The sequence below is a fragment of the Euprymna scolopes genome, chromosome 34 (assembly GCF_053919585.1).
Source record: "Euprymna scolopes isolate OS-2025 chromosome 34, ASM5391958v1, whole genome shotgun sequence".
Lineage (NCBI taxonomy): Eukaryota > Metazoa > Mollusca > Cephalopoda > Sepiida > Sepiolidae > Euprymna > Euprymna scolopes.
The window spans coordinates 18,881,060-18,891,059 of record NC_136515.1 but is presented as its reverse complement, the minus strand read 5'-3'; the positions used below and the strand labels follow the sequence as shown (position 1 = coordinate 18,891,059).

Here is a 10,000-nt window from a genome sequence, read left to right as displayed (position 1 = left end):
GCTATGCTGATGAGGAATAAACCCCGAAACATGCATGTATATAGATGACTTACTTTTATGCACGTATTAATTATTAATTAATAATTATTAATTAATAATTAAATAAAAATAAAAAAGTAATAATCCCTAAAATGTGGGCGAAAAAAAAATATAAACAAAGGGCAAATAACTCCTTTCTTATAATAAAAACGAAAGGGAGCGAAAAAGAAAGAAATTAGTACGGAATCGCTAATAAAAAAAAAATAAAATTCAACAATCATGAATTACAATAAGTTTACCACTGCAGCCTCTCTCTCTCTCTCTCTCTCTCATGGGCGTGATCTTGCTAGTCTCAGTCTTTTCTACAAATACTATTATGACATGTGTTATTCAGAATTGTCTGATCTGTTCCCTTCTTCCTTTGTTTCAGCTCATTTAGCTGGTTTTTCCAATTAATTCTTAAATCCTTTCTTATCACATCTTATTACTTCAAGTTTCCAACTATGAGTACCAGTGCTTACTCTAGTTAATGTGACATTATTTCCTCCTCTAACTTGTGTTTGTTATATATATATATATATATATATATATATATATATATATATATATATATATATATATATATATATAATAAAAATTACAATAAGTTTACTAAGGTAATCAAAATGGTAAACTTAAAATATATTATAAATATTAAAGAGTTAATATTTACAAGTAAAATAAACTCAGCCAGATGTAAAAGCTCAATAAAACCGAAAAGGAAGTAGAGCTTATAATATGAACATATGATTAATAAAACATGTTAAAAGACATCTTGAAAAAGAGTTAAAAACATATTTAATTTTAAAAAAGGAAACACAAGATAAGCGGATAAAAAAGGAAACACAAGATAAGTGAATTTTTACCCTTCACCCGACTATCCATTCATGTGAAATCTTTTTAACATTTTTCTTTTGCCTCCTGTTCCCCTTATCTCACCCTTTTTTTAACCAAGTAAGATCTGTGACTTACTTGTAGTTTCATTAAATACTTTTATATGCAAAATCCGATCCTGCATTTTGCTAATTCCTGCCCTCTGATGAGAAGGAGAGTATTTCTTCGAAACTCCGCGGATTAAGGACTATCCACTTATCTTGTGTTTCCTTTTTTAAAATTAAATATGTTTTTAACTCTTTTTCAAGATGTCTTTTAACATGTTTTATTAATCATTTGTTCACACACACACACACACACACACACACACACACACACACACACACACACACACACATATATATATATGTATGTGTGTGTTTACATGCGTACACGTATAATACCCAATTGAATGTTGAGTTTTCGCTACCGGGATTAGAAAAGATGTTGGGTATGTTTATTCCGAAAGCTGTTCTTAGCGTGGGGAAGTTGGGGTGTTTATAATAAGCTGGGGCACGTCGTAAAAATGTACCGTTTTGACTCTCGAGTGTGTATCCGCTAATATCTTATACGCTGTTATATAGAGTGATGTGGTTCTATGTTGATTAACTGTGTTTAACTATGTCGTATATATACTCGTCTGAGCTCCAATCTCTGGTCCCCCCTCGCCAATCTTTCACGATAAACACCCGTCTAGCTGAAACGACTGTCATTAATTTTCCCCACTCTTTATCTGTGCCAAAATCAAAACGTAGATGCCATGAACAAAGCTTCTTTCTTAGAAGTGCACGCATGTGGAACTCTGTTCCGTCTGCCTGTTTCCCACCTGACTACAACTTTCAAGTCCAACATAAACAAATTTCTGATAAACCGCCCACTTAAGTAAGCCACTTTATTAAATCTCTAGTATTAACGATTACTACGATACTATCCCATTGATTACCCTTATCCCCGAGTGGCTCCCGTGCCTTGATAAGTGCTGACCTCTATGTAACCCCTCCCCCCCAAAAAAAAACTCGAGAGTCAAAACAATGAGAAGAATATGCTGTTGTCCTAGCCCTAGCGATAATACATTTATAAATACGATTTAGAAAGAATGCAAAGAAAGGACATTATTGCTATCTTATTAAAATTGTTCGTTTACTTCTCGTGTATCTTTGTGTTTCCTGTCTCTAAGTGACTTCCACAGTATTGCCTCCTAAAAATACTACTAACCCGTGATTTATTTAAATCAAAAACGCGAAAGTAAAATAAAATGAAATTTAAAAAAGTCCCTTTTGTTAAAGAAATGCATTCCCTTTGTTTGTTAAGTCGGACATTTTAATTTTTTTGTTAACGGCTTTTTATCCAGCAGCAAATACTGGTATCTGTCTTGATGATACTACACTTCGCCTTTTATGTGTCCTCGGACAGAGAAAGAAAAATCATTCTATACGAAGGCAATTTAAATTTTTAATCCTCCCCAAAGTGCCCTTTTATGGGGAGTAGGTGGATATTGGATTTTGTCCACATTAAAAATCCAGCTTTTGTTTAACTCTGCCATTGTGGGGAGACAGTAAACAAGAGGAGATGGAAAATGAACGAATTAATTACTTCGTGGCTCATCGAAATTTGGAAGGACTTTGTCGAATAGAAAGTCACTGAAACTGGCTCTGAAATTCTTAGTAACTTTTTACCTTCTTGGCCATGTGACGAAGAACAAAATGTAAAAAAGAAAGAAAAAAAGAAAAAGAAGAAAACACACAAACACGCGCGTGCGCGATATGATTAGGGAATCTTAGGTAGGACGACCCCCGGTGTGCTTGAGGTATTTTGGTGAATGAGAACTTTAGCAAGGATCAAGCATAGACATGCAATGGTACAATGACGAGGATGGCCATAGACATCCCTCTTTTTTGAGTGGCCTTGTGCCTAATTTTTCTGTTTATTACTGTTTTGTTGTCGACAAATTTTGGGAGTATCGGAATCGGTATCGGAATCGGAAAAAAATGCTGCATATTTTCCGATGCCAAAAACGATTCTTTTAATTGTCTTTTTTATTTGATTTTGTTTAAAGCAAAATCTTCCATTGCTGGTAATAATGATAAAATAATAAATATTTATTGATTTTAAAATACCAGTAATATTAAAATATATAGATCATCCTTCACAAGTGTAATTTTGACGTTTAGGAAAATATCTGCATATTTAATATGTGTGTGTGTGTGTGTGTGTGTGTGTCTGTGTGCGTGTGTGTCTGTGTCTGTGTTTTACAGAAATCGGGGAACAACTCTATAGTTAAAAATTTAGAGATTTATAAAGAATCGAAATCCGAATCAGTAATTGTATCGGAATTGGGAATTTAGCACAGAATCGGTAATTGTATTGGAATCGGGGAAAATATTGGAATCGTCCCATCACTACTCAAAGTGTAGTATCTATTCATGGAATTTTCGTTTAGTCTTGGGCTCAGATAGAGAGTGAGGGCGGTTGTTTCAGCTGGATGAGTATCTGTTGTGAAAATCTTATGTGGAGGGATCATAGATCGGAGCTCAATCGAGCAACTACCATAAAAGTATCGGTGCATTTTTTATAATACCCAACAAACTAAAAAAACAAACAAACAAACAAACAAAAAACTCTTCTGAATATTTGTAGAAACCCATACAAGAAATGTTACCAATCGTGGAAAAGTGTATTGTTATACCAGTAATCTGTTTAATTTTCAGTTTTTGAGCGATTATCGAGTCTTTAAGAGGAGGAATTAAATTGCGCATCTCTGCTTCTGACGCACGCCCATGACATGAGTTGCTGTTTTAGAGTTTTACACCGTCAATATCTGCAACAGAGAGATTTCAGATCATAAATGCATAAGTTCAGTCATCATAACAATGGAATTTGCGACCCTCTTTGATCCTTTCAGGTGAAATAAAAAAAATAGGAGACACTACTTTTGAAACATCCCTTGTATATACTATTTTCTTCGCCAAATCCTCTTTTCATTTTATTTAATAAACTTTTTGGCAGTTGTTTTTTTTATAGAAACATCCATTTGTGTCTGAGGTGCTGTTTAATGGCCTACTGTTATTTAACGAACAACGTGTAAGGAAACGTATAAGGAAAATCTGGACGTTCGTATAAAAAAAACTAATAAGAATTTATGTGTGTGAATTAATTCCATCTTTTGGTCTTGGGAATGATATACTGGCGTACATAAATTGTATATAGATTTATCGATCAATTTGAATTAATAGAAATACAATACATTGTTTAGGGGTTAAGAAAGCTCTTTATGCCAGGCATTTCGAAGCCTAATGCTTCACTTCAGAAGAGGAAGGGAGTTGCATGTCGAGCTTTTTATGATATCGAAAGGTCGTCATTTAAGGAATCCTTAAACACGACTGTGATCCCCCAATAATATTTGAAAAACAAGTATATATATACATATATTAGGGATGGGACGATTCCAATATTTTTTCCGATTCCGATACAATTACCAATTCCGATTCTTCATAAATCTCTATATTTAACTATAAAGTTTTTTTTTCACGATTACCGTAAAAACACATGTTAAATGTGCAGATATTTTCACAAACATGATGATACTCTTGTGAGGAATGATCTATCGAGTTTAGTTTTACTAATAGTTTAAAATGTATAAATATAAATATATATATATATATATATATATATATATATACATATATATATATATATATATATATATATATATATATATATATTCATTATTTTAGTATTACTATCAGCGGGAGAATATTTTTCTTTATAGAAAATCAAATAAAAAACCCATAAAGAATCGTTCTTTGGCATCGGAAAATAGGCACAAATTTTTCCGACTTCGATACCGATTCCGATACCACAAAAAGTTCTGATTTTTTCGATTCCCGATTCCGATTAATCCTCCCAACACTAATATATATATATATATGTGTGTGTGTGTGTGTGTGTGTGTGTGTGTGTGTGTGTGTGTTTGATTAATTCAAGTATATATTCGTTATCTAATTTATAATGGTTTCTGCACACATTTTAACAATAAATCAAATATCCTTATGGACAAACAAACTCGTGCAAATATGATCATAATGTATTTTTAATACTTCGGGTATTCTCTAATCATTATTTTCAAAGAGTGTGTACATAATATATGTGAAGACACGCGTTAGTGAGATGAATTCACAGTAAAATAGCGATAAATATTATTGAAAATTAATGAATGGATAAAATCATAACAAGTGCCTACTGCAATTAGATTTGAAGACGACCACGTTATTGACATCAGGGAAGCAATATTGAGCAACTTGTTCCCTAGATGGCCATTATTTTTTATATAAAATTTACATTTCTTACATTAAAACTAGTGGTAAGATAATAATAATAATAATAATAATAATAATAATAATAATAATGATAATAATAATGATAATAATAATAATAATAATAATAATAATAATAATAATAATGATAATGATAATAATAATAATAATAATGATAATGATAATAGTAATAATAATAATAATAATGATAATGATAATAATAATAATAGTAATAATGATAATGATAATTATAATAACTTGTTAAGAACTTGTTGATATGCAGCTTCGGCGTTATTATTATTATTATTATTATTATTATTATTATTATTATTACAATACCGATAATAACGCCGAAGCTGCATATCAACAAGTTCTACACCACTATCATGCATCCCCCCATTGTCTCATCACTGCCCCCCCAATAGAAAAGTGATACCAAAGAGCCGAGAAGGGTCAAGGCGGATGGAAAGACCGAGGAGAGAGAGCTGGCCAGATCTCCGCTGGACAAGCGCGAAGAGAACTGGGATCGTGGAGAGGCTTAGTGCCACTCAAATTCCAGTATAAACCAATGCCCACTACCAGCGAGAAATCAATGGTATGAGGCTGTTGCGATGACGCAGATTTATCTGCAAGTGCTATCGAAGGAGGTGGAGAGAGCTGGGCGCCTGGGAAGACTTGTTGTCACTCAGCTTCCAGAGAACAGCATAGGTCTCCAAACCGATCGTTTGTTGACTGGTGACTAATAATAATAATAATAATAATAATATTAATAATAATAATAATAATAATAATAATAATAATAATAATAACATATCGAAAAGAATGCAAATCAACCCCTCTCTTTGATTGCGTACAAGAAGAAAATACATAGAAAAATATATACTAGTGCATATAGATTTATTGATCAATTTAAAACAAAGCAATACAATATAGCCTGTACGGGTTATCAAAGCTCTTTTTGCCAGGCATTTCGAAACCTAATGCTTCTCATCATAAGAGGAGAATATGTACTAGGTAACTTTTGCCTTTTCTATTACCAAATTCTTTCGCTTGTATCTAAGCTCTACTCGCATGCCCAGCTTTTTATAATAAAGAAAAGTTCCCATTTAAAGATATACTTATATAAGGGTTGCCGCTTTCGAATCTCTCTAGATGCAACCACTCTGATAAGTTGTATGCGACAAAACACGTGTCAGTGGATAATTATATTTTAAAAACAATAATTATGCCGCTCCCCATTTGGGGGTACCAAACTGGTCCAAGGGAAAATTATTCCCAACTCTCATTTAAAAAAAAAATTGCACTTTCGTATAAATAATTGAATTCATTTAAATCGTATCGCAAAACAAATAAAATAACACACACACATACGCGCACACACACACACACACACACACACACACACACACACACACACACACACACACACACACACACACACACGCGCGCGCGCGCACACACACACGCCCACACACACACAATACATATATACATACATACATACATACATACATATATATATATATATACCGGATCTCCAAGGTGGAGACATTAACCTTAATATCGTTTAAAAAATCAACAACAAAAACTACGTAAATACATAAACGATAAAAATTAAACAGTAAATTGTCTATGGCATCATAGCATAATGGATTAAGACACTGAACTGAAATACATAAGGTCCGTGGTTCGAATCCTAACAACAGTGAAGGCCCCGAAACACGCGTATAGGTAGATTACTGTTTTAAAAAAATAATAGATAAATAAATAAAAAATACGTACAAATAAAAATTGGGCGACTTTCTAAGAAAACACCGGATCTCCAAGGTGGAGACGTTAACCTTAATATCGTTTAAAAAATCGATGATAAAAACTATATATATATATATATATATATATACTTCAGAATAGTTTTTTTTATTTAACAATCAGTTGTTATGGAAACGTGAGATTGTAGGTTTACAAAATATTACTGGCATCTCATTACGATCTAAAAAACATTCATATCCTTTTCTACAAATCCTCCTGATACAGGACTTCTGATAAATGCATTATTTTCACTTTGACTTTCCATGTCTCACTGACTTTAGCAAATAGGGTGCATACTTTTATAACTATTTTGCTAATATTTTCTCTCCTCTGATGAGATGGTAGACATCGAAACCCTATAGGTTAAGGAGATTAATTTTCTAAAGCATTCTTTGTCTTGCTTAGAATAATAACAATTCTTTGATATGAAACTCAACACTTCATTTCATTTCAATGAGAGTTTTTTTTAAAATTTATTGAATTACAATTTAATATATATATATACATATATATATACATATATATATATATATATATATATATATATATATATATAGAGAGAGAGAGAGAGAGAGAGAAATGTATCTATGTATAGACACTGTCCTCGAGTGTCTAACATCTCTCTGTCCAGGGATTTGTCAGGACAACTGTGCATGGGGATACCTTTCCCCACAAGTAAGCCTGACTAAATCTTCAAGATCACATTGTATTCGCGACACAAATATGATTTCCTTGATATGGCTAACCGCGCTGACTTTTACGAGGAATGGTGCAACTTTTCCAATTGATGTTAGCATAAGTAAAAGCACAAAGTTGGATACTTCATCATATGAGGAATGCTCGTCGTGGACGTCTGTGGCCAACAGACCACAAAAAGGATCGTACTAAAACGTATTTAAATGGTCAATTGGAGAAATGGAAATCATGTTCTCAATTTCTTTACTAAATCAGTGTTTGAACGGACAGAGAAGAACTCAAATGAAACATTCGACTATCTATGTATCTCATAGAACGAACTTCTTGATTTTTTGTGAACTTTGACTGAATTAAAATGAAACATGGCGTAAAGCAACCTATAACTTTTTTTTTCAATTTGCGGTTGTATAAAAAAATCCGAAAATTGAAAGAGATTCAATTTTCGGATTTTTTTTTATACAACCGCAAATTGAAAAAAAAGTTGTTTTTTTTTAGTTTCGTATACGAAAACATGATTATAATCAATGATATTATTCAGGTAAATATGGATATATTATTTATAAATAATAAATTTACAAATTAATAAATATAACATTTCTGGCAATATATACGTAGATTAATGGAATTTGTTAATACGAATGTGTTGGTTTTAGTGACTTTATTTCTAAATTCAAAATGGCGTCATGTAAGCAAACTATAAGCAGCTTCTCTTTCAATGTTTTGATTTTTTAATCATATCCATGAAGCATTTTTTTTTTCATTTTGATGGATTGATTGTTGCTATTTCTTCTGATGAGTAAAAAATAATTTTTCTCTATGGAACAAGTTGCTCAATATTGCTTCCCTGATGGCAACAACATGGTTATGTTCAAATCTAATTCCAGTAAACACTTGTTATGAATCGTTCTCTGATCTTTTTGATTCTCCTGATTCCCAATTCCATTTCTGATTAATCGTCCCACCACTAGTATGTATGCATATATATATATATATATATATATATATATATATATAGTCATCAACATACAGTACTGTTTTGCTGATGAGTCGTAGACGACGAAACACGTGTCAGTGGATAATTATATTTTAAACAATATATATATATATATATATATATATATATATATATATATATATATATATATGCCGCTCTCTATTTGGGGGTACCAAATTCGTAAGAGGAAAAATTAGTCGCAACTCGCATTTAGGTACAAATGCACTTACGTATAAATAATTGAATTCATTCAAAAATTATCGCGAACAAAAATAAATAAATAACACAGGCACACACATAATCAATTATGTATACGCGTTATATAGGTGGTATATACAGTTGCCCTCAAGGGAAAAATAGATTCACTGATTGATATAATAATTAACTGACTGATATTGTGCTACGAAACAGATACTATTAAGAATTGTAAGCGTCAACTGATTTAAAGGAATAAATTGTAAGATGGTTAACATGATGAAATTTGGAATATAAACCTTTGTCATTTATTCATTATATGCTCTGTAATTACATTGAGCTTCTTAAATAGGAATTAGTATGCATAAAAAGGAAATATAAGTAAATAAAGAATATTTCTACAGATATATATATATTTTGTTATGTTTTGATTTTAGCGATATGTTTTGAATGAATTCAATTATTTGCGAGTTGGGAATAATTTTCCCTTTTAACCAATTTAGTACCCCCACATGGGGAGCGGTATATATATTATTTTTAAAATGTAATTATCCACATGTTACATTTTAAAAATAATATATATATATATATATATATATATATATATATATATATATATATATATATATATATATATATATATATATATATATATTAGTGATTGGACGATTTTAATATTTTTCCTGATTCCGATACAATAACCGATTCTATACTTAATTCTTGATTCTGATACAACTACCGATTCTGATCCTTTATAAATTTCTAAGTATTTTTGTTCCGATATAAAAGTGCATGTTAAAAGTGCAGATATTTTCACGGACGTAAAAATACACTTGTGGAGATTTTAGATTTTATAGATTTAAGTTTTACTAGTTGTTTAAAAATCAATAAATGTTCATTATTTAAACATTATTACCCGTAGTGAAAGATTTTATTTAAAAAAAAAAAATCAAATAAAACAGACAATTAATAAAAGAATCGTTTTCGGCATCGGAAAATAAGCACAAATTTTTACTGATTCCGATACCCCCCCCAAAAAAAATTTCAATTTTTTCGATTTCCGATTAACCGACTTAACACTAACATATATATATATATATAT

General features: G+C 31.2%; 1 protein-coding gene across 11 annotated transcripts in view; it reads right to left on the bottom strand.

Moving 5' to 3' along the window:
- The window catches only part of LOC145259106 (protocadherin beta-11-like), a 1,732,684-nt gene that overhangs the window by 274,828 nt on the left and 1,447,856 nt on the right, over window positions 1–10,000 (bottom strand). The window lies entirely within an intron of this gene.